This window comes from Elephantulus edwardii, unplaced genomic scaffold (genome assembly GCF_000299155.1).
Source record: "Elephantulus edwardii isolate Elephantulus edwardi_28Jun2011 unplaced genomic scaffold, EleEdw1.0 scaffold00221, whole genome shotgun sequence".
Taxonomy (NCBI): domain Eukaryota; kingdom Metazoa; phylum Chordata; class Mammalia; order Macroscelidea; family Macroscelididae; genus Elephantulus; species Elephantulus edwardii.
The window spans coordinates 1526910-1533386 of record NW_006399971.1 but is presented as its reverse complement, the minus strand read 5'-3'; positions in this window follow the sequence as shown (position 1 = coordinate 1533386).

Sequence of the window (6477 nt, the reverse complement as noted above, 5' to 3'; positions counted from 1 at the left end):
CACCCTGATTCATAAGGAAAAGGGGGTGGCATATTAGTTACTTCCTGCTGGAAAGGGACGCTGTAGGTTTCAGGGTGAAGATCTTCTCTCATTACTCTAAAGGGTCCCTTTGGCAATAGGAAACACATAGACTATTATGGAGATTAATTTTGGACTTTAGATGCACTGTTAAACTTGACGGCTCTTAACCACAGCAACAACAACTACTAAGCATGATGTTTTTCTGCAGAGATTGGCTCCTTTTTTTTTTGAGATTGGCTCTTCTTGATAACACATTTATAAACATATGAGGTGAAGTCTAGCCAACCTCACTTCTAAAGAGCATTCTGGTTGCACTTCTAAGACAGATTTGTTTGTTCTTTTGACATTTCATGGTATATTCTGATATATTCAATGTATGTATATATAAGTTTTTTCCAACACCACAATGCAAAAGCATCAGTTCTTGTTGTTAGGTGCCATCGAGTCAAATAAGGCTCATAGCAACCCTATGATCAACAGACCTGAACCTTGTACTATTCTGTGTCATTGTTATCATCTCCAATATACTTGAGCTCAACCATTGTTGCAGTCACCATGTCAACCCATTGGTTGGGAGTCTTCTCTCTTTCTCTGCCCCTCCACCTTTCCAAGCATGATACCTCTTTCCAAGGAAAAGCCTTTCCTTGGAGCACTGTGGTTGCTCTTTTTCCAAGACATATCTGCTCATTCTTTTGTCAGTGCATCAGATATTTAGTGCTCTTTCTTCTCCAATATGCAACTCAAGGCCATCAACTCTCCTTCTGTCTTCCTTATTCATTGTCCAGCTCTCAGATGCAAGTGATGAAGAAGACCATGGCCCGAATTAGGCGCTTCTTTGTCTTCAAATGGATATAATTGTTCTTCAGTATTTTGGAGAGGTTCCTGATAGGAGACTTGATGTCTTAACTGCTAATACTGAGGGTGTTGATTGTAAATCCAAATAAGACAAAATAATTTACAGTTTAAATCCTTTCTCAATCTATTATGATGTTACCTGTTGATTCAGTGGTGAGGACCTTTGTTTTCTTGATAGTGAGATGTAGTCCATATTGAAGGCTGTAGTCCTTGATCTTTTGCAGAAAGGATTTCAGGTTTTCCTTACTTTCAGTAAGGAAAGTTGTGTCATCTGATTAGCACAGCTATTATCAGGGCTCCTTTATTAAGTCAACTTTCACATGCATGTGAGGTGACTGAAAAACATTATGATTTGGATCAGGCATACTTTGATTCTCAAAGTGGCAGCTTTTCTCTTTAGCTCTTAAAAAGGTTCTGTATGTAAGATCTGCCCAATACAGCAGTTGTTTGATTTCTTGACTGCTGTTTCCATTAAGCACTGATTATGGATGCGAGTGAAATTAAATCCTTCATAATCTTAACTTTTTTCCCCATTTATCATCATGTTTCTTACTGGGCCAGTTGTGAGGATTAAGTCCAGTTAAACATCTCAAAGGAAGGATGGACTCGCTAGGCCTAGTTTGGAGTGTATGTATAATCCTGCAGCAGAGGCTTGGACGCTGCATTTTAGCAACATCTTTGTTCTCAATCAGAGCTGAAGAGTTTCCCGAAGAGGTGACCATTGCTTCTGGGTAGGCTTTGATCTTGATAAAACAAACAGTGCTAATCTGGGGTCATATACAGATTCCTTATATTGAGACTAGGACGCTTTTCACAGCTGCCCAAATGCAAAGCAGGGGGTAGGGGGAGCAAAGAGAAATTTTGTTTGTCTCTTTATATTGGAGCACATACACACCAGGATCTGACTCTGACACCAGTATGAACACCTGTTGACAATGACTTGGCCAGGCCCTGTGCCAAGAGCTTTCATAAACTCTGCCCACATATGACTATTTCTATTTTTCATATGAGGAGACTGAGACTCAGAGATTTAAAGAGTCTGACAAGTCACAAGCTAGTAAATTGTCTACCCAGAGTCATGTCTGGGTTGGTGTTTACTGGGTTACAAAACCTGAACTTCTCCCTTCAAAAACACCACCACCCACAGGCAAAGCTAAGGAGTAAAGTCATTCACAATAAAACATGATGAACATAAAATTGTAAAATGCATATCCGTATGTGGTATCTTTGTTATAGCAGGCCTAGACTAAGACAGGAACAAACTGGGAAAGTATGATTACATTGTAGGTATTGTAACTAATATAATAAAAGAAAATGTATATAAATAGTTTAATGGATAACCAATTTGCTTTGTGAACTTTCAGTCAAACCACAATAAAAAAATTTTTTAAAAATGTAAGTAAGAGGAATATAACTGAAAAAATTTATCGTCACCAAGCTATCACTGACTCATGAACCCCTCTACTGGGTTTCTGAAGTTGTACTCTACAGAAGATTTCTCATCTTTCACCCTCAGATCTTCTGGTGGATTTGAACCGCCAGAGAGGCACCTTTGAGTTGGTTAGCAGTGTAACACCCTACACACTATGCCACCAGCGCCATATGAAATGAGCTGTGAGTGTCCACAATAAAAGACATAGATAAAGCAGTAAAAGAACTACAAGGACCTCAAAAAAGCTAAAAGCAAAGGAGTTAATAACACTAGCTAATGAAACAATTGCAGGAGAAGGATGGGCAATCTCTTCCCATGTGATTAAACTGCCTCTGAAAACACACTGGAGGATGAGCTATAGATTAGTTCTGACTCATGGTACACAACAACAATGAAGCAATTAATAAAGAAGAAATGGTGAAATAGTTGTGATTTGTTGCCATGGAGTTGACTGTGACTCAATGACCCTGCGAACAGTAGATTGAAACTTGCTTTTTCCTCCACCAACATCATGATATCTGCCATACTCAAGCCTATTGCTGCAGTCACTGTGTCAACTCGGATTGTTGAGGGCCTTCCTCTCTCTCGATGTCCCTCTTCTCCCAGAATTATGTCTTTTCCCAAAGACTAACTTTTTCCTGTGCAAAGACAACATATCTCAACTAATTGAGACAAACTTATACTATCCTTACCCCAAAGGAGCACCCCGATTTCACTTGCTCCAAGATAGATGTGTGTGCTCTCTTGGTTATCCACCCTTTGCCAACACCACAACTTAAAGACGTTGATTCTTCTCTTGTCTCCTTTGCTCATTATCCAACTTTCACATGCTCATAAAGTGATTTGAAATATCATGGTGTGGATCCTGTGCCCCTTAGTCTTGAACTGGACACCCTTGCTCTTTCAAGAACTAAAGTAAAATAGAGGCATTAAAATGTGAGTATTTTAGTTGAAAGGGTGAGAAGGGTTTGTAGCTAAGCCCATTAGCCTAGGGCCTTGGTTCTTCTTTCCTGATCGCCATTCTCTGAGGGCCAGTAGCTGGCAGCCTCATTTAGCAGCGTGCTGGAGAAGGGGGTCTCCATGTCACCCACACGCCCCCAGGCATGGCAGGGTGTACTAGAAGGCCTGGAATTGGCACTCTAACTACACAGACCTGGAGCCTTGCAGTACCTCAAGTCAGATGGGCAGGGAATGGGGCTGGAGCCTTGACTCGTTCTGGGTTCGTTTACCACCTCTGTAGCCCACACAGTGTCAGTTGGCATCTGGCCATGTTTCCATTTCTAAGTCGACTATTACATGATGCTCTTATTTCAAGTGTCCTTCCTGTAGTGTGCCCTAATCTCAGAGGCTAACTGTCTGAGGTGAGCAGCCCACCCCCCCTTGCCTGGGGAGACAGCAGACTCGGGACCTCCTTCTAAGGTGGAGACTGGCTGCTGAGCTTTGTCATCGTCTAGCAGCATCTTCTCAGAGCTGTAGACACAAGGACGTGCATGTTGTTGCTGAGATACCACAGAGACACAGGAAGCCTGGCCCAGCTGCTCTCCGGGTGATGGCATTGATTTTACCAAAGGGCTGTGCTATTTGGGTGCCTTTGCAGCTCCGATGTTTGGATAGTTCTCAGGCTTTGGGAGCTGGGGCCCAGAAGCTACAACCATTAAAGGGCAGTGGCCTTGGCAGCATAAATAAAGCCTTCTTAAGTCATCACTCCCTCTTCTGGCACCTTCTCTGTGCCAGACATCAGGGCCTGCACAGTCACTGCCTACCCTCATGGGACCAGCATTCTAGCAGGGGTTGGGAAGACAGATGTAGGCAGCGAGAAGGGCTTGGAAAAGACCAAGCAATTACAGCATTGTGAAGGTCAGCCAGAATGTGTAACGGCTGACCGTGGACAATTGACCTAACCTCTCTGAGCCTCAGTTTTCTTATCGGTAATTTGAGAATGGTAAAAATAGTCTCCGTCTTAGGTAATTGTTGAATTAAATGAGATAAGATGTTTAAAGCATTTAGAATATTGATTCACATAGAAATACAGATGTTAATCATTATTGTTATTGTCATTATTGCTATTTCCATGCCCCAGTTGCAGTCCCAGAGAGCACATGGCAGGCATTAGAGGATGAGTAGGTTGAATTTTCCAAAGGGTCTTGAGTGAGCGTTGTGTGTGTGGTAGGACTGGGGCCTTCCTGGGCCCCAGAGAAGGAGGAGAGGATTATGGTTGTTGTTGATAAATCAACACTTACATTCATTAGCTCTGCCACATACAGCCTCCCATGGAAGCATCAGAGTCATCTCTGCCATGGTTGGTGACATCGCTGTCTTTCAACTTCTGCTCCATCCATGTGGAGGCCCGGTTGACTTGCCATTGATGAGGAATTTTCATCACCTTCACCTCATATTTTCATATTACATAAAACAGTGAAGAAAATGTCAACATCTCAAAGATCAAAAGATAAAAAAAATTAAATTATAAAATGAGCAGCAACTCCACTAAAGGAGACATTCAAGTGGCCAATAATGTTTTTGATCACTAGTAATTAAGTTTAAAACTCAAACTCATTGCTGTAGAGTCAAAAACCAACTCATAGTTGACCCTCCATTGAGTTTCTGAGACTATAAATCACATGGGAGATTACCCATCTTTCCCCTCTTAGAGCTGCTAGTGATTTTGAACCACCACTGATGAGCAGGCTTTAGATTAGTAATGCAACTCCCTAGGAACTGCACCACTGATATTGTTGTGGACTGTGGAGTTGGAGCTGATTCAGAGCTGACCCTCCAGTGGGTTTTCAGAGACAGTTTAATCTCAGGAGGAGATTGCTCATCTTTCTTCTGCAGTGCACTTGGTGGATTTGAACCACCTGTCTTTGGGATGGCGGTGCAGTTCTTTACCACAAGGCCACAGAGTCCCCTACACCATTAGAGCTCCCCACTAGCTATCAGAAAGATTAAAATTAAAACTATAGTGAGACACCATCTCATACTAATAATAATGACACTAATCCAAACCCCAAGCCAAACAATATTGTTAGGTGATGTCCAGTCGAGTACAACTCAGAAATCCTATATGAATACCTGAACCCTGTCCTATCCTGTACCAACCCCACAATTTCTGACACGCCTGAGCCCATTGCTACAGTTACCATGTCAATCTACTTGGTTGCGGGTCTTCCCCTCATTCACTATCCCTCCACCTTTCTAAGCATATCCCTCTCCAAGGAATAACCTTTCCTAGCAACATGTCCAAAGTATGTGACACAAAGCTTCGTTATCTTTGCCCCAAAGAAGTACTACTCTGGCAGCACCCTCTCTAACACATATCTTTTTGTTTTTTTGGCAGTACATGAGATATTCAGTATTCATCTTCAACACCACACTCAAAGGCATCATTTTTTCTTCTATCATTCTTATTTATTGTCCAGCTTTCAGATACATAACAAGTGATTGAAAAGATCATGGTCTGAATTAGGTGCACTTTTATCCTCAAACTAACACCACTGCTCCTCAATAGTTTGGAAAGATCTCTGACTGCAGACTTTCCAAATGCAATACATCTCCTGATCTCCTGACTGCTGGTACCAAGTATATTAATTGTGACCCAAGTAAGATGAAGTTTTTGAGTTTCAATCTTTTCTCCATCTATCACGATGTTGCCTCTCTGTCCAGTGGTGAGAAGTTTTGTGATGTTGCCTCTCCGTCCAGTGGTGAGAAGTTTTGTTTTCTTGACATTGAATCCATGGGGTACTAATTGACATATTTTAAATGAAAGATATGGCCCTGGATGTGCTTACCAGTCTATGCCAGGAAGTGTAGAAGATAACTGCCTGGATGACTGACTGAAAGAGAGCCATAGTTGGATTCTCAAGAAAGGTGCTCCAACAGAATTATTAAAAAATATCACTAACAATTCATGCAAGCAAAATATTGTTGAAGATTATTAAAAAACAGCTAGAACTGCCAGAAGTTTAAGCTGGATTGAGAAGAGTTCGTGGATTTAGGGATATCACTGCTGATGTCAGTTATATACTGGCTGAGAGCAGAAAGTACCAGAAGAATGTCTATTTGTGATTTATTGACTATGCAAAGACATTTGACTATGTTGATCATAAGATATTATGGGTAACATTGAGAAGAATGGGAATCCTAGAGCACTTAATTGTGCTCATGCAAAG